Source organism: Nycticebus coucang, chromosome 9, assembly GCF_027406575.1.
Source record: "Nycticebus coucang isolate mNycCou1 chromosome 9, mNycCou1.pri, whole genome shotgun sequence".
Taxonomy (NCBI): domain Eukaryota; kingdom Metazoa; phylum Chordata; class Mammalia; order Primates; family Lorisidae; genus Nycticebus; species Nycticebus coucang.
The window spans coordinates 3,258,152-3,281,930 of NC_069788.1; the positions used below are offsets into that span (position 1 = coordinate 3,258,152).

At 46.4% G+C, this 23,779-nt stretch overlaps 1 long non-coding RNA gene across 1 annotated transcript; it reads left to right on the forward strand.

The window, feature by feature from the left end:
* Positions 1–702: 702 nt before the first annotated feature.
* LOC128594497 (uncharacterized) lies at positions 703–23,614 on the forward strand. The gene is made up of 3 exons (XR_008382582.1): positions 703–879; positions 21,022–21,219; positions 23,451–23,614. It is a non-coding gene; the product is annotated as an uncharacterized LOC128594497 (long non-coding RNA).
* Positions 23,615–23,779: the final 165 nt, after the last annotated feature.

The window sequence follows — 23,779 nt, forward strand, 5'->3', positions numbered from 1 at the left end:
AACCTGCAAGGCTGGTGAATCCCTGTTCTAACCCTGGGAACCCTGAGTCACAGAGAGGTTAATAATCTGTCCAATTCACACACTTTCTAAGGGAGAAATCAGGTCAGTCAGAAAGGAAGTGTGAGCAGGGGGGTAGTCAGGGCACCACCTAGCAGGAATCCCCACCACTGCCCTGGTCTCCACAGGCTTCCTCCCAGCTGGGACCTCGAGAATGACGGAGGGAAAGCTGCGTGGTTCAGTGGCAGAGAGAGTGGCACCCAGGTGAACCTGAATTAGTTGGCAAAGAATCCAAATTGAATACGGAGTTGTGATTGAGATCTGAATGAATGCAGGACACACTGGACACACTTCCGTGGTGACCCCAAATGTGGTTATGTTTGTTTGCTCTGGGCTTCCCCAGAGGCTTCCAGTCAGCTCACCACTCCTTCTCTCCTCCATGTCCAGAAACATTTGATTCCATCTGCCCCGCTGATTATTTGTTGCCTTGTATTACAGTCTGCCCTCACCAAACAGTCCACCCCATCGTCGTTAGGATTTATGCCCCTTTCCCCCAGGAACGTGGTGAGTCCAGCACTCAGGGAGACCTTGACAACTGGGAGGAGAAACAGAAACCCAGATCTTCTGAACAGCCACTCTGGTCCTTGGGCCAAAGGGCAAACGCTGACACTGTGCCTGAGATAGGACTTCCCGGTCGAGGTGGGGGCTGGCGTCCCAGTAGGCGCTGGGGTCCCAGTTCCCTGAACCCAGCCGACCTGGTTCAATTACTCTGCTGACCTGGAAAGTTCTGCTGCAGCACAGCTGGAATTGGAAAGTGAAAGTGAAGCTGCAGTAGCACAGGTGGCCTGAACAGAGAGCAAAGTAAACTGGACAAGTCTCAAGGTAACAGAGACCTTTCACTCAAGAACAAAGAGAAGCTTAGAGGCCTCTGAGGAGAGCTGGGGGTGGGTCCCTCTAACGCTGGGGACAAGATGAGGGGGATGGAGGGAGGCACAGCGGCTGCAGGGTGTGAGGTCTTCCTCTCAGTTTGAAATTGGCTGTGAGTCTTCCTACGGCCTCTCTGTGCCTCCGGCAGTGCTGCCCTTCTCCACTGGCCATGGTCAGCATCCCTTTCTGCTGGTCCTTGCTTGCCTGGGTTACTTTGCAGCCACATCCTTTCCCTTTTTGGTGGGAACTGCAGAGTGGTGATTGGCCCTCTGCCCTGACCTCATGGTCCAGCAGGCTGGGCTTTCCTCCAGCCCTGGAAGGCTTCTTCTCTGCGTCCCTTCTTGGGGGGAACAGAGGTCATCAATCTTTTTTTTTTTTTTTTGTAGAGACAGAGTCTCACTTTATGGCCCTCGGTAGAGTGCTGTGACATCACACGGCTCACAGCAACCTCCAACTCCTGGGCTTAAGTGATTCTTTTGCCTCAGCCTCCCGAGTAGCTGGGACTACAGGCGCCCGCCACAACGCCCGGCTATTTTTTGGTTGCAGTTCAGCTGAGGCCGGGTTTGAACCCGCCACCCTCGGTATATGGGGCCGGCACCTTACCGACTGAGCCACAGGTGCCGCCCAGGTCTTCAATCTTTTTTTTTCCCCTCTGTGGCTCATTGGAAGAAGAGTTGTGTTGGGTCACACAGTAAATACAAAAACACTAATGACAGCACTGACAGAAAGGTCCTTCCTGTGATGTCCCACACACCCCCACAGATGAGCAAAGGTCCTCAAATAATCTGCATGTGGCCCACTGGCTGGAGTTTGGACACCCCAGGTATTGAGGTGTCAAGGTCCCTTTGAGCATGCCACTTATCAGGGCAAGGGACTGGTTTGTCTCCGGCCCCAGCCTATATAGCTGTGTTCCAGACACCAACTGTTATGCTGTTATCTGGCTCGGGAACAATTGCTCTTAGGTGCCTGAAGGTTATTTACTTTAGCAGAAGTGGGGGGAGAGAGTCTTTGAGAGAGTAAAGCAGTCTTCTTAGAAAGATAGATCTTAGCCTTTAGCAGAGCTTAGTGATCTTCAGCAGAGACACGCCGTGCTGTCGCTCTGCAGGCAGGAGAGGAGACAGAGTCAGAGTGAGCCGGTCCGTGATAGAATGCGCATGCTCCCGACTGCCTTCTCCTCCAGCCTAATATAAGGCTGATCTCGTGCCCCTCAACAGCCCAGGTGTAGAGATGGCCAATTCACCACTGCTCTCATCTCACAAGCTCTCATGCTTGTTAGGAGAGCTAAATCCCTCTCCATGCCCTTTTCACCAAGGGGTTCCATTATTGAGCTATACAGGTAATTCTTATAACTCTCACTCCTCCTAGCTGTAGGCTAGATGGGCTGCTACATCCCCCCCTCCTTTTTATATACAAACAAAATTTTTAATGTGGCAAGGGTAGTTCTTTCTGTTATCTAGCCCTTTTCTTTCTAGGCAAAAGAATATGGTAATTTAAATTTCAGCGGCCACTAAAGGAAAAATGGTGATTGTAATGTTAATTCCCTTAAGGGTCCTTTGACTTGAGAAAACAAACTGAGAAAAATCTTAGCTGAGAGAATTTACTATTTCTTTAACTGTATGAACTTTCCTTTGATATTTACTTAATGGACAAACAAAAGATAACGCTTTTCTTGCAATCTTTGCAAGCAAGGATTTTTCTCTCACTATTCCAAGGTTTTGCTACTCACGGTCCTAACAAATCCACCCTTCACAGATCTCAAAAGACTGTTCCTCTCCCATCCAAGTACTAACCAGGTCTGACCCTGCTTAGCTTTGGAGATCAGATGAGATGGGGCGCATTCAGGTTGGTATGGCCGTAGACAAGGCTGTTCCTCTCTAAGGCTCTGTTACTCATGGTCCTTCAGGGGTCCCACACTTCACAGTTCCTCAGAGTTTTTCCTGCTTTCAAGCTGCTTTTCCAGCGGAATTTTTGCTAATTGATTCCAGACCCTTCTTCTAATGGTGCTCCCCAGCACAAAGGTGGTTTAACTCTCAGTTACCCTCCCCTCCCTTTGTCCTCCCTCTCATAATCTTCTAAAGGAGTCACTTACCCCGAGTGTCCCTTTCCCCTTTGGGCTGTGTCCAGGCTCTTTAGCTGGACCTGGTTATAGTACACGGACGCTGATGAGAGGTGGGTTACTCCTTCACCATGTGGGATAACCAAATATTCCACTAACACATTTAATCTAATTCTTCTCCATCATCATCCATTGGTCTGGTTTCATTTCCTTGGTTTTATGCTGAGGCACCACAGGTCTAAACAAGCTGGCAGAGTGCTCCCATGACATAGAATTGAATTATACTGTTTTTCTGAGAATAGTTAGAAATGAAAATGTTAAACTATGTTGTTTTAACGTCTTCATTTACCAGTGGGTCCTGATTCTGGCCCAACTGATCATTTCCCTACAATAAAGGTGTTCCATCTTTATCAAATTGAGAACGGCATTTGTTTGCCCAATTAAAGCATTTTTTACACTTGGGACATACACCTGGAGGTTTACATGCTCTTTGTTCCTTTTCTTTAGCATTCAGCATTCTTTTCCCTTTTAAACACTCTTCTCTTATGGCCTAGCTTCCCACACTTACAGCATCTGATGTTAACTGGGGGATTTACCCTCTGATCTTCTAGCTGCCCAATTTGAGTTGTCATGTCCATACAGCATTTACTGGCTTCAACTATAAGATTATTCATCTGATCTCTCAACTGTTTAATATCAGCTGCCATGACCTTAATCTGATCTTTAAGCTGTTCCATCTGATATTCAAATGCTGTATCTCATTTGCCATAATTCTTCTGTATTCGTTTTTTCTTTTGGCCTTTTACTTTTTACAATCTTCCCTTTTCAACTCTTCTTAGAATCTTTGGCTGCTTTAAAGGGACAGGGAGCTCTCTTTAGCTGTTTCTTTTACTCTGGAGTCTTAACTTTTTTTACAAAACCTCACTTCCCCTGTTTCACCCACCCCCTTAATCTACCTCAATTCCTTTCTTTCAAACAGAACTCTTAACTGCCAGAAAGGGATTTGGGGCGACGGTCTTTCAAAAGCTACTTCCTTCTGGCAATGGGTGAAGATACAGGGGACAGCAGTTAGAAGTTCTCTTCCCTAACTTAATAAACTCCCACAACCTGTTCCCAAACTTTTCTCTTTGCTGTTTTACCTAAGGCTTTTCTTACCCCCGAGGCTACAAGGCTTTTGTTTACTAAAGGTTCTTCTTATCTCCTAGTTCTATCTTTTCTCTTTCCCGTCTACAGGCTTTTATCAGGGCTACAGCAGAGGCTCAGGGCTTGTTTTTTTCCCCACAGAAGAGGTAGTTAGAATTTGGAAAGAGAAAACGTAGGAAAGAAGGAAAGAAACCAGATGAAGAAGACCTGTTGCTGGCTGTCTTGTTGGCTTTTTCTCTTATATATTTCTTTTCCCTATTTTTCTCCTCTTTTTCTTTTGTTTATTCTTAGCTTATTCTCCCTTCAGCCCATGTCTAGCTGATCTCAGTGGCTTGTTCTCTATCAGGAAGGATACACCGTTTGTCAGTGGCGTTCACTATCCCACTTCTGACACCACTGTCAGGGGTCCCTTTCCGGACGTCACTTATCAGGACCTGGGACTGGTTATCTAGCTGTGTTCTGGAGGCAGACCCGCTATGCTGTTATCTCACTCAGGAACAATTGCTCTTATGTGCCTGAGGGCTATTTACTTTAGCAGAAGGGAGAGATAGAGAGAGAGCTAGTCTTTGAGAGAGTAAAGCAGTCTTCTTAGAAACATAGATCTTAGTCTTTAGCAGAGCTTAGTGATCTTCAACAGAGACACACCGTGCTGGCGTTCTGCAGGCAGGAGAGGAGACAGAGTCAGAGTAAGCGGATCCGTGATAGAATGCGCATGCTCCTGTCTGCCGTCTCCTCCAGCCTAATATAAGGCTGATCTTGTGCCTCTCAACACTACAGGTGTAGAGACTGCCAATTCATCAATGCTCTCATTTCACGAGCTCTCTCATGCTTGTTAGGAGAGCTAAATCCCTCTCCATGCCCTTTTCACTAAGGTGTTCCATTATTGAGCTGTACAGGTATTTCTTATAACTCTCACTCCTCCTAGCCATAGGCTGTACGGGCTGCTACTCTGGGACTCTAGGGTGTAGTCATGAGAACAGGGTGAGGCTGGGACTCTTGAGAGAGAAGAGAAACTTTAAGAGGAAGAAACCCCCCTTCCCCGTCAGGTTCTCCTCGCCTTTCCCACCCTGCTCCTCCCATCGCCCCCAGTGCCGTCTGGGCCCTCCTCCTGCCTCCACCAGGCCCCATGGGGAGAGCCCCTGCAGAGTCGGGTGCTGCTCCTGGCTGAGGGTCGGCTCTGGAATGCTTGTGTCTGGAGGCCTTGCACTTTCCTCCCCCTTTGCCAGAGCCTTCTAAGCTGAGCCACACCCTGAGGCTGCCCACCCAGCAGAGCCAAAGTCCCAGCCACCAGCCTGTCTGCTGCTGGGGGAGGAACCCGCCTGTGCCTTGGGCGCAGGTGCCCGTGTGCCGAGCAGGGACAAGCTGTTAGATGTGTTCTCAGAAGCAAGCGTGATGGGGTTTTAGAATATTGTTAGTGGAACGTTATTTTGACTCTGTGGTGAACACCATTGGTGTGGTGTCCTGACAGCATATTCTATGGGAAATCTACTCTGGGGGCTCAGGGAGTCTCAGAAATGATTGATTCCACAACTGTGTGGGAACAGCCTGCATCTCTAGTTTATCCCAGAAACTTACCTTTTTTCTGTGTCATAATTTAGAACCGATTCTGGTATCATGATTATTATAAATCAGAGTCAAATATCTGGGTCAGGTTCTTGGAAGCCAGGAGTGATGAAAAGAGGAAAGCTTTTCCTGAAAACACTTTTCCAGAAAGCAGCCCATAGGCTGGATTTCTCATTCTGAACAAAAACTCGGCACATTCTAACCTGGGATTTGATTGTTGTTTAGAAGATTCAGGAGGGAAGTAGGGTAGGGATTGAGGGCCAGCTGTGCACCTGAGCCCAAGGCTTCCCTGAGGTCACTTCCTCTGCCCTCTGCCATCTGCCCTCTTTTCCCAAGATATTAACATTATATCAATATACAATATTGATATTATAATAATGTATAATATTGATATAATACATTAATATATATCATTACCATTATATTAATATATAATAGTAATATTTCAATATTAATATAGTATATATTAAAATATATTCATAATTAATCAACATTATATAAATAATATCTTATTCTCAGGATATTATAATTAGAGTATGCATGTGTCATATGCTCTGAAAAATAATCTCTTTCTTGAAGCATTTTTTTCTTAACTCTTCCTGGTTGGATCTAAGCAATAAGGTGTTTTTTGAACGAAAGAGATGTGACAGTCAGATTTCTTAAATTGACCCGACTGTGGCAAACTTGGCTGAAGGTGTGAGGTGAGCTCTGAGGCATGGTCAGGCTCCGTTCATCTTTTCTTAATGCTTGGCGGGCTCCCTGAAATATCATGAAATAACCTTTCAGTTTTTTCTGGCTGTCTGGTTTCCTTTAGCTTAGTGACTTTGCAACTGGCCTGAGCAAGTCCCCTATCTGTGGCATCCAGAAGTTAAGTGGCTCCTTGCTTAGACTCTGAGCGCAGAGGGACCAGGCTTTGCACGTGTGAAGGGGCAGGAGCAGTGTCACAGTGTGGTGCTGTTAACAAGATGGTGCTGTTGCCTGAGCTTCTCACCACCTGGGAACGCTCACGGGCAGGGAGTACCTTGCTTCTTCTCACGTCTTGGTGCCTACTTAAGTCTTACCTTGGGATAGTGAATACAGACTGCAGAAAAAATAAAAGCAAGATAAATAAAAAAGCCTCCTATAGCAAAATGAAACCGTTCAGGTCTGCCTCCTGGCCATCTGCTAAGCTCTGCCCCTTGCACAGCTCCCTACCAGGGGCTGCAAGTGGGGCTGGAGAACAGCTAGTGGAGACCAGAAGGTGAAGTTCAAGGCTGCTGTGGAAAGGCAGGGCTGTCTCTGTATCAGTGCTTCCTCCAGAGACACCTCGCAGTGTCTCTTACCGAGAAAGTGACTTTGAATAAAAGCCAGTAATTACCACAATGGATATTTAATATTTATCACGTTAAGGTCTTAATAACCCTTAATTGTCGTTAATCATGTAAACTTATTAAAAATCTCAACAAATTCGTGAGGAGCCATTTCCTGGGGTGATTTATAAAACCACAGAAACCATGAAATTTCAACAAGTCATTCAGTGAAGTGAAAATAATTTAAAAATGACTATAAATCAAAACAAATATGGTGTCTGATTGTGACTTAAGGGGAATATTAATGAAAGTTATTTGATGCTATTTGTTAAATCATGAAAAACACTTTAGCTTTTTATTATGAACAATAAAGCAATTTTCCTCATTATTCCATATTCGTGATTCCGTAAAGCTTGTTTGCAAAGACTCCATGGATTTCTGGTCTGTAATATGAAAGTTGGATGATCATTGTCTGTGGACATGAAATTTTTGTTTTGCTTTTTGAGGCCACTACTCTAAGATAATGGCTGAATTTAAGGTAAAGGAGCAAATTCAAATGCAAGAATTGATGCAGCATGTATTAGGAACTTTGAATTCTAACGTTTTCCTATTTGTATGCTTTGATGACTTAAAAAACTCCCATCTTACCGTTCTCCTTTCCAGTTTGCAACGGTAGGGCCTGCTTCCCACTGCGTGCTGTCTGAGGACTTTTGTTTGTGGGAATGCCCATGATGGATATATATGTTTTTTTCTTAATAAGGGAAAAGTTGCTTTGCATCTTGGACTCCAGGGTACTATCAAACACTAGCTCTTCAGTTCCCCCATGAAGGACGACTCCAGGTCCTCACATCCGGTGTGTCCTGCCCACTGTCTAGGCAGACATCTCTTGTATATCTGGGTTTTGTTTGGATACAACTTATCTCAATTTTAGCCTAACTGACACAGATTATTTTTTAAAAATTCCATTTGTATTTTATTTGTGATTATAACAATTATGGCAAGGATAAGTTTAATGAAAGGAAAAGCCCGCAGAAATCACCTGGAGAGAGATGCTGCTAGCATTTGGTCTGTTTCATGTGTAATTCCTTTTTCCTTTTGAACATTTATTATCATAACTAATTCGTAAGTGATTGCCAAATAAAATAGAGGATGTCCAGTTAAATTTGACTATCTGATGCAAATATGAATAATTTTTTGATAGATGTATGTCCCTTACATTAAGAAGTATTCATTGTTTGATAGTCAGATTTTTCTGGGCATCCTCTATTTTTATTTACTAAGTCTGGCAAATCTAAACATATGCTCATTGCACAAATTTATATATTTATGTGCACAAAAAGAGAGATATCACCGGTATCCTTACTTGCTCATCACCTGCCTCCTCAGTGTAACCGGAGCTAACTCGGGTGTTAGCAAGCGAATTACTGTAAATGAAAAGGTTTTTAAAATGATTATTTTCCACAAGGAACATCAGCACCTCTACCTCCTTTGGTTTTTCCTTCTTCCCCTGGAGCTTTCTCTTTAAAATTAATATGGATAAAGCCCAGAGTATTGAAAGCCGGAAATCCTGATGGAGCTATAGATTCTCAGGCTGTAAAAATCTGCTAAAATATTGACAGGAGACCAGGATACAGGTAACTCACTATTTTCGTCTATGGAAGCCAGGAGTATGGCAAAGGCCACACTTGCTCACTGGGGGGGAGGGTGTTTGTTGTGTGTGTGTTGGTGTGTGCTGGGCGGGTGTGTGTTGGTGTGTGTGGTGGGCAGGTGTGTGTGTGATGTATGCTGGGTGTGTGTGTTGGTGTGTGTGTGATGTATGCTGGGTGTGTGTGTTGGTGTGTGTGCTGGGTGTGTGTGTTGGTGCGTGCTGGGTGTGTGTGTTGGTGTGTGTGCTGGGTGTGTGTGTGTTGGTGTGTGTGTGATGTATGCTGGGTGTGTGTGTTGGTGTGTGTGCTAGGCGTGTGTGTGTGTTGGTGTGTGTGCTGGGTGTGTGTGTGTTGGTGTGTGTGGTGGGCAGGTGCGTGTGTGCACATTGGTGTGTGTGTGATGTATGCTGGGTGTGTGTGTTGGTGTGTGTGCTGGGCGTGTGTGTATGTGTTGGTGTGTGCTGGGTGTGTGTCTGTTGGTGTGTGTGTGATGTATGCTGGGTGTGTGTGTTGGTGTGTGTGCTAGGCGTGTGTGTGTGTTGGTGTGTGCTTGGTGTGTGTGTTGGTGTGTGTGCTGGGTGTGTGTGTGTTGGTGTGTGCTGGGTGTGTGTTGGTGTGTGTGTGATGTATGCTGGGTGTGTGTGTTGGTGTGTGCTGGGTGTGTGTGTTGGTGTGTGTGCTGAGTGTGTGTGTGTTGGTGTGTGTGCTGAGTGTGTGTGTGTTGGTATGTGTGCTGGGCAGGTGCGTGTGTGCACGGTGTGTGTGTGATGTATGCTGGGTGTGTGTGTGTTGGTGTGTGTGTGATGTATGCTGGGCGTGTGTGTGTGTTGGTGTGTGCTGTGTGCATGTGCGTGTGTGTTGGTGTGAATCTCTATCCCTCTGTCTTCCTGGAACCTAACGAAGCAGAAAAAGCAGCCCACGGCACAGCCCCCAAATTGAGCCGATTTCCCTCCCTGCTTATTTCCTGGTGCATGGAAGCGAGCGGCTTGTTTGTGTTGCTAAGGTCCAGTGGGAGAATGGGCACCTTCTGGGGAATGTCTGTGCTGGCTCCGACGGCAGGACACTCACAGGAGAGTGGGTTGTGTGAGAATTTCAGAGGGCAGGCCGGGAACCACACGGGGCCGAGATGCCTTTTCAGACAGCGAGGGCCCATTTTCTGGGGTTTCTATGCAGCACCCAAGCACATCACAACACCAATGCTCTGTGAGTCCCTATTGTAATGAGGAACGTATTTGTGTTTGAGGAAGGAAAATGATGGTCAAGCAGGATTCCGTAATTTCGTAAGCAGAGAGTGGATTCACAGGGAAGAGTGCAGCTCTTCCTTGTCTTCCTCTGACTCTCCTCTCCCTCAGCCCAGGAGCACAGGTAGTGGGTTACCCCGAGGGTGGGAGCATTCTGTCACCTTGACCTGGGAGAACGCTTTTTTCCTCCTGACTGCAGGGTTTAAGGGTCTGTGCCCCACAGATTGTCTCTTTTTGGCCCTCAGACTCTCTTGGACTCTTCACTCCTGCTGGACAGGACCTGAGAACAGACTCTGCCATGGTTTCTCTGTTAAGTCCTTTAGCCTAATGAAAGGGACACTCCTTGGCTGGCCTTGGCTGCTCTTCAGACCTGAACGTGAGGATGACCAGACGGTCAGCTGTCCTTTACATGCCGTGAGTGTAAGAGAGGGCCCTAGGAGTGAACTGCTGAACTCTTTATCTACCTGCTGGCCAACATCAAGTTCATGCTTAGTGAGGCAGACCCTTCCCCTTTCTAGGCAGCCACCAAAAAAAGATTCCTTCTGCTGGGTCTCGTCAAGTCATCCGGTCAGGGTTGCAAGTAGCCCCTCCTTATGCGGCTCAGAATAGGTCACTGGAGAGAAAACAGTGAGTCTCAGAACTTGCCCACAAGGGGCTTGGCTGGTAAAGAAAATAGCAAAGAAACCACTGCAGGACAAGAAGTGCTCTGACCAAATGGCTGTGGAGATGGAGGCCTGTGTGTGCACGTGTGTGTGTGTGTGCATGTGGGTGTGCGTGCACACATACATGTGTCTTCATGGGTGAGCATGAACCTTGAATCCCTGTAAGAATAAGCTGAATAGAAATACTATTCCAGGAAAAGCGTTGACAGCACATAGGGGTGAGATGAGGAGATGGCACATTGGGGACCTCCAGGGCGGTATGTCTGGATTTGGGAGAGAGGAAGAGATGAGTGAACAAGACTCCGGCAAGGAGAGCAGAGACCATGAAGGGCTCCGTGGGCTTGGCCAGAGGCTGGGTGTGCACTGGGTCTGCGCAGACCAGTGGAGGGTCTCAGGAGAGCGTCATGGACTGGACTTGGCCTTCAGGAGCTGAGACTGGCAAGAGCAAGGGCAGGAGACAGAAGGAGGGGGACACGGAGTGGAGAAGAGCAGCTGGGAGCAGTTAGAGTCAAGGGGGGACAAACAGACACAGGAACACTTGTCAGCAGAAGGAGGAGTCAACTGGGGAGGGATGTCCAAGTTTCTAGCCTGTGGTGCTGGGAGGACGGTGATGTGATTCATTAAGAAAGAGAAAACAGGAGAAGGGACCGACGCAGAGGCAGGTTGGGCATTTGGAGTTGGAGTCCTGTGAAATATTCAGATATGGCTTTGCACTCAGGAGGGCAGGGAACAATGTGGATGTTCTGTTGGCCCAGCACTTGTGTGTGGGCTTGAGGAGTCTCTGGAATAGGCAGCAAAAGGCTTCAGTACATTATTTTAATATTGTGTTATGTATTGCTTTATGGACAGCTATAGCTTTTTACACATATTCAAATATTTTTATTTTTAATATCTCATAGCTGTCATAGCAGTTCTGAAGGATGGTAGACACTGCAGGGCTTGTGTGAAGGGCTCTGCTGGGTCACAGCTGGCAAAGTCAGGCTGGTCTTCTGACTGCGCTGTACACCCTGGGCTCTTTCATCACAGTGATGCCTGCGTGCACATCGGCCATGTCCTCCTTGCTCTAGCAGGCCCATGTGGGTCCCTTAAGGTAACATAAAAACGCCCATTCCATAGTTCACAACCAGTGAGTCTTAGTTTTTTCATCTGCTGCCTCTGGGATTAGACATCCCCAGAAGCAGGTTCTGCGACTTACTCCCCTGAGTCCCCACCTCCTCCGCAGTCGTTGTCAGTGGCTCTGGTGTCTACTTAGTATCCTGAGCAGAGCCCAGGGCCCATCTGCATCCAACAGAATTCCCAGGCTTATAATTTCACACGCAGCTCAAACCTAGACTACTGTGAGGTGTGATTGACACTCGGTAAATGCTCCAAACCCAACTCAGGGAAAATGCACATCCCACTGTCACACTCTTGTTTTTGTTTTTTGACTTTGCTGCCAGAAAGTTCAAGTTCTGTTTTGTACTCAGTGGCAACAGGCTTCCTTAGTTTAGGCTGTCTGGCGCTACCATCTCCTACCCATTGCGTTATTGAGTACTTAAAAAAAAATCTCCTGTGGCTCAGTGGGTAGGGCACTGGTTCCATATGCCGAGGGTGGTGGGTTCAAACCCAGCCCTGGCCAAATTGCAACAAAAAAATAGCCAGGCATTGTGGTGGGCACCCGTGGTCCCAGCTACTTGGAAGGCTGAGGCAAGAGAATCACCTAAGCCCAGGAGTTGGAGGTTGCTGTGAGCTGTCATGCTACAGCACTTTACTGAGGGCGATAAAGTGAGACTCTGCTTCTACTAAAAAAAAAAAACCCAAAAAAAAACCCCTCATTTTTATTTTGGTTTTAGGGTTTGCTTGCATCTCTCTTTTTCACTATATCAATTTAAAATAGCTGAACCTAGTAAACTGCACACGGACTTTACAGACACCCTGTTGTCATCTCACAAAACACTTTGAAACTATACAGAGCACTACAATGTTCAGAAAGTAAATACAGCCCTTCACATAACCTTGCTGCTGCCAAATGGGAGGAGACGGCGCCCCTCACGCTCTTGCTCGGTGTCCCCTTTGCTCAGAGGCCTGACATCCTCACCACGTGCACAGCCAAGTGTCAGCACCTGTTCTGTAGGACACTTCCCTGCATGAGGAACAGCAGAATTCCTGTGAAGGTCAAATGGGGACAGCTCTGTCACCCAGCATCGTGAAGTGAGTCATTTCAGGAATTTCTACCCGAAGTTCTGTCATCTCCCGCCTCGCGTGAGGAGCAGAGACAAGAGGCCAGAGGGACGTGAAAAAGAGCCAGCTCCTGGGAGGTGCATGGACTTGGGCCACAGCTCTGCAGTCACGTAGGCGGGCCCCAGCTCCTCATGACGTGCGTGTGGCTCCAGTGGTCAGGATGACACTGGCTGAGACACTCGGGGCTTTGTTCTTCCCATCAGCAATTGTGCATGTGTGTATGTGTGTATATGTGTATGTGTGCATATGTGTGCGTTGTGTGTGTGTGGGTCCGTCTGGACGTGCTGCCTCCCTAACAACAGGGAGTTCCTCTCAGTGAGGAGGAAAAGAAGGGCCCAGTGTGGCAGCTCTGGCCACAGTGATGGTGACATGCTTCCTGCCCAGAGTCCTCTCCCTTTTATTTTTTCAACCTCTGGGTTATTTTGGACCTCAATTTTTCCTGCATTTTGCCATTTCCTTTTATATTGTGACTTTATTAATTAGATGACCAGGTGATATCACCATTTCAAATCTCACCCCCTTCCACAAAGGATGGTGACTCGACTCACACGTGAAACTCTCTAGGGTGACAGAGCAGCTTCAAGTGCTACCCGGTGGTCTCACTATGTCACAAGACTTACTTTTCTTTTTGATGAAACACATCTATGGGAAGCAGTAAGGAAACAGCAAGCGTGAAGGAGGCCCAAGCCTGGCTGCATGTCCCTGGTCAGCAGAGGCTGGATGGAAACTTGCCAGGTGGCCCCAGTGTTTCCACACTGAGCCGGGAGGTGGAGGACACTGCCGTCTCCCAGCTCTGAGCTGTGGAGCTGCCACTGAGCTGTAGTGAAAAAGTGGCTTGGGCAGCGCCTGTGGCTCAAAGGAGTAGAGCACTGGCCCCATCTGCCGGAGGTGGTGGGTTCAAACCCAGCCCCAGCCAAAAACTGCAGGAAAAAAAAAAGAAAGAAAAAGAAAGAAAGAAAAAGCAGCTTGGGCTCCACAATGAGGAGGAAATCACGTCTAATGCTCAATTTTTTTTTCTTGAGACAGGGTCTCACTTTGTCATCCTGGGTAGAGTACGGTGGTGCCGTAGCTCACAGCAACCTCAAACTCTTCTGCTCAAGCCATCCTCCTGTCTCAGCCTCCCGGGTAGCCGGGACCACAGGCGCCTGCTGCAACACTGGGTTAATTTTTCTATTTTTAGTAGAGAGGGGGGTCTCCCTCTTGCTCCGGCTGGTCGGGAACTCCTGAGCTCCAGCAATCCTCCGTCCTCACCCTCCCCGAGTGCTGGGGCTACAGGCCTGAGTCACCTGGCCCAGCGCGAGTGACACTTGTCTCCGCCATCTTCATCCTGGCTCCTCTAAGGATTCCTCCTCCTGCCCTGGTGTCCATCTTTTGGTCTCAAGTGAAGATCAAGATGCTAGATCAACCTCCTCAGAAAAAAGTGAACCCAAGGGAGTCGTGGGCCCTGAGGGCACATGCCAGGGAAGAGAACACGCCTACGATCTCTGGCTGCACCTCGGGGGAGGCTGGGCAGAAACCAGGCTGGGGACTCTGCAGTGACCTCTGCCTGCAAGCCGGCAGCCAGGACCAGCTTGTGTCCAGCTATGGTCATCTGCCCCCTCCACATTGTCTTGTGTTATTTTAAGTCTAACTACAGACCTCATGGTGGTGGCTTCCCAGAGTTATTTCTGGCTTTAACTGGCAGTGTTTATGGTCAGAGCAATCAGACGCTCTCTCTCCTCACTGATTTCCCTCCGGGTATCATTTTAGGGTCAACAGTGTATTCCTCTGAGAAGATTCCACCTACGGAGAAGGGGAAAGGGAGCACGAACCACACCACATGTCCATCTGAGTCGTTTCCTCTGGGAAAATTTAATTCTAATTTAGAATGGGCCAGTCTGACTTCTGCTTCTGTGGTCTATGAATAAAAATCAGCTGTTTAATATGAAGCTAATTCGAATTTTAGACCTGAAAATAAAGTATGTTTTTGAACCAGGATGACTTTGACTCGGTTTTAATGTCACATAAGCCATTGAGAAATGTTCTCCCGGCCACGGTTTACACAGAAGCCTGAGCAGGAGGTGAACGGCAAGGTCACAGGGGAGGACAGTCCCAGCACCAGGCCGTGTCGCCTTCTGTCGCTCTGTGGTGTGATTTGGAGGCAGGTGATGTGCTTTTGCTCAGGATGACGTTGGCTATTCTGAGTCTTTTGTGGTTCCATGTAAATTTTAGGACCTTTTCGTTTCTGTAAAGAAGGCCTTTGGTGTTGGTGGATTGCAGTGAATCTGTAGATTACTTTGGGTACTATGGACATCTTAGCAACATCGACTCTTCCCGTCCATATGCGTACAATATTTTTTCAATGTTTTTGTGTCCTCTTCAGTTTCCCATGGAGCTGTGATGGGTCTTCAGAGTTTTCTTGATGGGTGCAGAGGAGGTGGGTCTCATGTCCCCACACTGATATCTGAATGTGAGCTGTCTTAGGAAGGAAGAACCATGTAACTCTGAGCAACAATTCAGCTAAGGCTATCCCCAAAGAGGACCACAGATTAAAGATCAATCCATTATCATTCTCAGCAGCTGGGCACAAGTAAGTCCTTCCCTCCTGAGGCGGCTCCAGACCAGCCTGCCGGCGTCCCTCTGAGTGGGTCCAGCTCACTTCTGGCCCCCTTTTACTAGCTTCCCCTGCAGCGCCTGGTCTCACAGCCTGGAGCCGTGCAGAAACCAACACAGACGCTCTCTAAGGAAGGGCCATCTCCGAGGAACATTAGTGGTGGCCATCTGTCTTTGAGACCTAGTGCTGCACTTGAGTTGCTCACCCCAGGCTTGTAAGGGTGGGGCCCTCCTGAGACAGATAAAGGAGCAAGAAGGAGACTCTGTCAGTCTCCAGAGTGGAAGAGTCAGAAAGGGAACGGCCCTCAGAGAGGGTCCTGCCGGGAGCTTCACGTCTGAGAAGGGCTCTGTTAATGTGCCACCCTTGAAACTGCTGGTAGCAAGGAAGGGGGAGTCTGGGGCTGTCCTTCACAGCCTGCCACCGTTTTCTCCCCTTTAATCTAGAGCCTCTTGACTAAGCCTGGGATTTCTACCCTAAATCTCTTCTGGCGGGACAGGGATCTCTTCTCATTTTTTGGTAACTTTTTCTTTCCAGCACAACTCACTTTGGGTTCACCTCATTCAGAAAGTGGTCAAAGTTATTCTCAACTTACTGCCGTACTGACTATCACTGTCTCCTACCCTCTTCGAGTTTGTACGTTTACAAAGAAAGAATGAACCCTAAGGTGGCCGTGGGTCTCACCTTCAGGGAGGGGGCTTGTGTGTCACAAGCAATTAGTCAATATTGACCCCGTACACAAACGTGACTCAGAAAGATGGATGACTCACAAAAATGGACTCACTGGGACCTTAGTGCCAAACATTTTCCAATCGTGGCTGGGTATCATTTGTTTTCTTTCATTCTTTTATCTAAGGTGTCTTAATTTAGTATCTTAATCAGAAAGTCTGTACAATGCTTATGCTTCCCTTTAGTCTTTAAAATCTAATCTTATAGTAATTTCTGGTAAAATATATTTTCTTTTTGTGTGTAAGTAATTATTATATCTGGATGGATAAGAAGATTAAGAAGAGTGTTGGGATGGAGGCCTTGATTTCTTTTTCTGCATTTGGGAGGTAATAAAGGCAATGTGGTTCAAGGGTAGAATGAAATAATATCACTAAGGGTTTTTTTTTTTTAAACTACGGAAAACTAAGCCAATGTTTTACCACTATAGACAAAAGCTTTTATTGGTATATAGTCTCTCAACAATATTTTAAAAATGTACTTCAATGTACTGTTCAGTTTCCAGGAAAGTACTTAACAGATACTGTGAATTCCAAGCAATTGTTTATTAATCTGAAATTGAGCAGGATGTGGGTATGTACCAAAGAACAATTTACTTTCCCATAATTTCCTCCTTTTTTGCTTTCCATTCCCACCAAGCCTTGGTTGAACTTTCCAGCTCAACCGAGTAATAGAACCAGGTCAACTGGGTTCGAGGAACTGGGACCCCAACCCCCAACATTTCCATTGGGTTTCTTCCACCTGACTAACAGTAAGCTTGTGTGGGATGAGGGGAGCCCCTGAGAGAATTTAATTAGGAGAATATAGACTAGAAGAGCTCATCCACTGTGCTTCTAACCACGTGGGGTTTATAATACAATGTAGGGGTGAAGTAAAAGGAAATCCGTTGGCATTCCCCTCAGCAACAACTGGCGGGACCCCCTCTGGGCCAAGAAGATCCCTAGAACGGAGTTGCTGGCCATGAGAAAGGAGATCCGACCTGCCTCATCATGCGGCCTCCCCTTCTTAGAGATGTCCTCTGTGACTCAGTAACCGGCTGAGACATACGTGCAGGTCCTCAACATACACAACCCCCACTTGGGTCTGTCCAGTGCTTGGTCTCTAACTAACAGACCCTTCGTCTCAAGCATCCCTTTCGCTGACTCCTGGTCTTTTAGACAAAGCCTCTTTCAACCAATTGTCAGCTAAAGAATCTTTAAACACACCTGTGACCTGTCATCCCCACTTGCAGTTGTCTCACGTTTTGAGGCCAAACGAGTATTTGTTTTCCACGTATCAATTTAGGGCCCCACTGGTAATACATCTCCCTAAAATGTATAAAACCAAGCTATAACCCCACCTCTGCGAGTTCCCCTTATTCAAGGCTTCTTGGGGGTGGCTCCTCAAATTCGGCTCAGAATAAACCTCTCTAAATTATTTTACAAGAGTATGGCTTCTTTTCCATTGACACAGGTTTTAATTATCATTAAGCCCTAAATTTATAATTATATATGTGAGCTAACTTCACATACTGCTTCCCCCCCTTGCTTTAGTCTTGCCAAGAGACCAGCAATCTCTTCCAGCACACGGCATTCCTCCCCGCCCCCCAAACTGATGCTTGAGGCAAAACTAACATTAGCAGTGTATTGATAGCAGTCAACGTGATCGTGGGCTGTGCTAAACGATCCACTTGTGGATCACCTACTTTAATCATAATTATTTTTATTTTACAAATAGGGCACGGGGCTTAGAAAGGCTAAGAGGAATGATTAAGAGCAGAAGGAAGAGGGACAAGGGGAGCAATAAACTCTTTTTTATCCCATAGGCACTTGCCATTAGTGGCATTGTTTGAACTCTTAGTGATTACAATTTCCAAATAAAAAATCAGGCCATTGAGCTTGACAAACGCTTCTTGTGTCCCTTGAGGGAGTACAGAGTAGCCCGTGCTGTGAGCAGGAGGAGCTGTGGATGGGGAGGGGAGTGCAGGCAGGAGGGCTGGGCCCCCCGAGTCCCACTGCCCGGCCCCTGCACACCTGGTGGTTCTGAGCGAAGCACTCATGCTGAGCTCTGGTTTTCCTCCTGCAGGAAGGTGAGGGAAGGTGGTGTCTTAGTTCCCTTAGGTTTCTGTAACAGAATACCTGAGAAGAGTAATTTATTGAGAAAAGAAGTTTATTTGGGTCACAACTCTGGAGGCTGGGGAGTCCAAGATGAGCAGCCCGCCCGGTGAGGGTCTCTGGCTGCTCCAAGTCACAGTGGGAAGGGGTAGGGGGCGAGTGCAAAGCGACCAAATGGGAGAACCAACCTGCCCTGGAGGAACTAGTTCATCTCTAGAGAACAGGGACTCACGCCCACTTGGAGAAGTTGATCTGCTGTGAGGGATCTGCCCCCGTGACCCAAACACCTCCTGACAGGCCCCACCTCTCAAAACAGCCACACTTGGAATCAAATTTCAACATGAGTTTCTTTGGGAGCGAGCCACATCCAAACCCGAGCAGTTGGCTTTGACAGTTAGGCACAATATCCAGTGCAAATCACTTGGTGTAATACACCAGTTATGTCATTTCAGTGTCAGAAAGTTCTGGGTTATTTTTGAGATAATAAATCACGTGTTGAGGATGACATGTGAGCTATGGAAAACTTGGACAATGTGGGACCCATGATTATTCTTTTTAGCTTATCTGGGTTTTTGTCTCATTACTAGCTCAGAATCTGAGGCTGTTGTAGTGCTTTTTCTTTTCTTTTCTCTCTTATTTTTCTCTCCTAAGGTCTTATTTTCCAGGCATCTATAGCTGCTCCTCTGACTACCTTGTTTCTTGGCCCAGCTGAGAACACTTCTTCAATCCCCTGAATTTCCATGACATGGCAGCCTCTGTACTAATTATCTGCTGGGGCTTCTCTCCTTAACTCCTTTCCCCTTTGCTTCTCAAGAAGGAAACTCAGGTTTTCTCCTCCTTACAAGTTCATCCTATTGATCAGTATGAATTCTGGAGCCGGAAGCAAAGATCTTAGATCCCCAGCTCATCTCCTCTCCTGCTGGGAGAGTGGGTCTTCCATGCAGAGGGCTGTAGGCTGCTATTTCCACTTCAGCAGAGTTTTGGACACTGCCTCTTTGTTCCCTGTTAGGGAGACCCCACCACCTGACCCGGAGGTTTTCAAAGGGGGTAGCTGAGCTTTAGCAAGTGAGTTCACTCAGCACACTTCTGGGGCGAGGCAGGTGCTCGGATGGCTTCCTGGCCCTGTGCTCAGAGGCTCCCTGTATGCAGCCACCCTCTTGACATTCTTGATGCTTTCATCCTTGAATCTGTGTTTTGTAATAGAATTGTGACGGGAGCACAGACACTGCCTCAGGCTTGCGGAGCCTACTTGATGCGGCTCCACCTGCTGCTGCTCCCTAGGAGCTGGCTCCCAGTGCCCGTCCCCTGCTTCCGCCCGGATCCCACTAGTCCCCTCTGCCCCGCCATGGGCTGGGTACAAGTGCAAGCAGAGCCAGGGAGGGGTGTGAACCCCGCAAGCCGACATGAGGAGACTGGAGAGGGCTCGGGCCAATGCTGAGGAAGGTCTGCGCTGGTCCAGTGCCTGTCTGTGTCCGGGGAAGCAGAATATCACATAGCAAAAGTAAGTGATAAATAGACAAAAGACACCATGGCAGTTTGAAAGAGAGACTTCCTAGGAAAACAAAACAAAACAAAAAACAAAAAAACCACCTTTTAGCTCTTTTCAGTTTTCACTGGGCCCTTGAAACGATGTAGCCAACCCCAGAGGTGCTCAAAGGGGGCTGGGCTTGTGGAGGTGTTTGTTCTGTAGCATCTTATGGCGTGTGTGATGACATTGTGAGTATATATGTCCTCAGAAGCAGAACTTGGGTTCCGTGTCACCCTTGGCTCTGGCAGTTCATCCGTGGGCTCCTGGGAGCCTGTGACCCTCCAGCACACGTGTCATGAAACTCTATCCTGAGGGTGACACCAGTGCCTACCCAGCCCTCATTCTAAATAGAGGGAAGACAAAAGCATGGCTTTATCTAGAAGAGGCAAATTCCAGATGGCCCCCAGCGTTCTGATACTGGAAGTGATGAAAGATTCAGTGAAGTTCTTACTGGCTTGTGTCTAGATAGAGTTCCTTCCTATTTCTTGTGGGTTCTTTATGTGATGACTCTACAGTCTGTAACATAGAACAACTGTGTTAAGACACGGCATTATGTTTACATGGATGGACCCAGAACATATTCTCCTAAGTAAAGTATCTCGAGAATGGAAGAAAAAGTATCCAATGTGCTCAGTACTTCTATGAAACCAAATTATATTTACTCACACTTTCTTATGAAAGATAGATCACAACTATAGCCCAGGATGAAGGAGAGAAATGGAGTGGGAAGGGAGGGGAGGGGGAGGTTTGACAGAGGGAGGGTAAAAGGCCGGACCACACCTATGGAGCATATTGCAAGGGTACAAGTCAAATCTATCAAATATAGAACATAAATGTCTTAACAGAATAATCAAGTAAATGAGGCAAAAGCTATATTAATTAGTTTGATGTAAGCACTCCAAATTGTATTAAAAATATCAACACATGGTACCCCACACATGCATAAGTGTATTCATGATCTATGTGTGTATGACTTAATAAAAAAAAGAAGCACGGCATTCGGCCTGGCTGGGTCCTTCTGGGGAGTGCCGGGCCCACAGCCAGAAGCAGGCCCCCTTTCAAAGCCATGCAGGTAAATATTTATGTTTGATCTGACGTAGGTTCTCCCCAGGGAAGTGAAGCCGGGCGTTCAGTTTGGTGTGGTCAGGATGGAGCTATCGTGAACTTTGGCTTGTTTCTCTTTCTTGAGAAAACAGTCGCCTTGGACAGCCCTTGTCAAAGCTGCTTCCACTCACAGCCTACGTGAAAAGTCCCATTATGCCCCATGTAGGAACTTCTAATCCTACATAATCTCTCTGAAAGAAATTAAAAGCAAACTGTTCTCCTTCTCATTTCACCAGATTGGCTCCAAACTGATTCAAAAGACATTACATAAGGGCTGCCAAACAACCGTAAGGGAGATTTTCAAAAAAGGCCTGTGCGGCACCTCAGGACCCAGGGTGGGTTCGGAAACCTGGGTTTGAAGCTCCTGTCCTGTTGCCGATGAGTTGTGGAAAGAAAAATGGATGAAGGGACTGGCAGAGTCTGGGACGGAGCAGGTATCTAACTTAATTGTTAAAGGGCACTTACAATAATTAAATTAACTCATAATCAATAATCAATAATAATTATTAATTATGAGTTAATAATTATCATCAATTAATCAGTTATTACTTAACTCATTATTAGTTATTAATTATTTGACTTATAATTAACAATTAATTAAACAATAATTTAACTTAATCATTAAAGGGCACTTACAATAATTAAATTGGTATTATTAATTTTTAAGCAAGCAAATAAAAATTGTGTATGTGGTGTACCACATGATGTTTTGAAATACGTATACATTGTGGAATAAGGAATCAGGCTAATTACCATACACTTACGCTAATTACTCACATATCTTTTTTTGGTGTGTTAAGTACATTTAAAATCTCTCTTAGCAATTTTTATCTATATAAGACATTTTGACTAATTAATGTCACCATTTTATATAATAGACCTCTTGAATTTATTGTGTTTAATTGAAATTTTTGTATCCTTTGACCCCGTGCCCCCACCTGGCCCTGGAACCACCATTCTCCTCTCCACTAACAGACTTCAGCTCAGCTCTTTTAGAATCCACATGAAAGTGATGGCAAGTGACGTTTGTCTTTCTGTGTCTGGCTAAAATGATTTATTTTGTGTGTATTAAAAATCTCACTGCAAGTCTTATTATCTACCAGATGGAAGAAGCATTTCTGTTATTTTATATTATGAGTCATGCCCTATTTAGGATAACACATTTTTTTTTTTTTTTGGACAGAGTATTATTTTGTCACCCTCAGTAGAGTGCTGTGGCATCACAGCTCACAGCAACCTCAAAATCTTGGGCTCAGGTGATCCTTCTGCCTCAGCCTCCTGAGGAGCTGGAACTATAGGCCCCTGCCACAACACCTGGCTATTTTTAGTAGAGACCCTGTCTTGCTCTGGCTCAGGCTAGTCTCTAACGCCTGAGCTCAAACAATCTACCCACCTTAGCCTCCAAGAGTGATAGGATTACAGATGTGAGCCCCAGTGCCTGGCCCATAGGATAACAATTTTTTAAGTGGCTCTAGTTGCGTGCATAGATGTGGAGTATTAGACTACCATTTTGCCATTCTCTGTACAAACGTCACAGGCAGCAGCAGCAGAGACTGGGATTTCCCATGGGTAGCTTCCAGTCTGCAGTGTCTCAGAGCGAGCTTTCACAAGCCACGTTCTGGTGGATTCTCTGTGGTCCCAGGCGGGGCAGCAGGAGAGCTCACAGGCCCACAGGCTTCCTGAGCAGCCTGCTTCTCCTGACAGGAGCAGTGGGGGCCACTGGAGCCCAGGGAGCAGAACACCCCCGGCCACCAGGCCCATCACAGAATTGATTCAAGGGACAATTGTGGCTACTTTTAGCAGAAAGTAAAGTGTTTCAAGACTTAAGGCTCCAGGAGAAATGTGTATCATTGAAGTCTCAAAGGAAAGAAAGCTTCCCATAGCAAATTAATTTTAATAGAAATATAAGACATTCTATGTTAAGTTGGAAATCTCTGTTAATTTATAGTAGTTTACAGTAAATAATTGCCAAGATTCAACTTGTTTCTGACCTAAAAAATAGCAGGTTTGTGTGATTCTAATGCTCACACATATTTGCCGTGTAACCATTTGTCTTGCTAATCCTGTGTGACAGTTGAGCCCTAACAGTGTGCCTTGTTTTCTGTATATTACAGTATTAATTCTATCTCTGGACCAACAGCAAGCCATTGAGTTTTGCTCCATACAGTGGAAGTTAGTGGCTTTATTGCCCAGGAAAGCATTTGAGTGATGCTAGCTATTGATTAACTGAAGTCCCCGTATGGAATATGTGGGAGTCACTATCATATCCAGAAAACTATTCATTATTTGACAGAGCTCTCATTCTTGGCATTGACAACTAAAGGCATTCCGTACGCTGTGAAGTTCTAAGTCTTTAATGTTTTGGAACTTTCCCAGAGTGCGCGTTCTGAGCCAAGGGCTGCCTGATTTGAAGATATATGTAAGAAAGCTATTTCCACTTAATTTTGCTTCTGATTAAAGAGCCAGGGCAAACAACACCTACCTCAAAGAATCATGGCAGCATTAGCCAGAAAAAGCACCTGCTGCTTTCAGAGTGTGGGCCGGTAAGGGTCTTTCATTGGTGCCAGAGGCTTGGGACCTAAAACCATCTTTGTGGGTGTTTTTTTTTTTTTTAATCTCTGACGTTTCCCTTTAGAGACAATAAAGCTTAATTTTCTATGCATAGGGCTGAAGACAAACTGAGATGATTTAGCTTCTCTGCTCCCCACACTCACCACTGGCTGTGGAAAAGTGAGCGGTGGTGATGTGCCTTGCGGGAACGTGAGTGGGAGTGTCATGATGATATTGACCTTGGGAGGTGCTCAGTGAAAGCTTCATTGTTTTATAGAGGAAATGGAAGTTCCTGTCTGCTGTCTCTAAAGGGAAGGGGGTCCTCCACTCTTTTCTCTGTAGCCTGGTTGTCACCAAATGTCTGACTGTGGCTCTTTGTACCTTAGCTGAAAAAATGAAGAAGTTATAGGAGGCTAAGGGGGCTTATGGAAAGCTGGTAAGAAG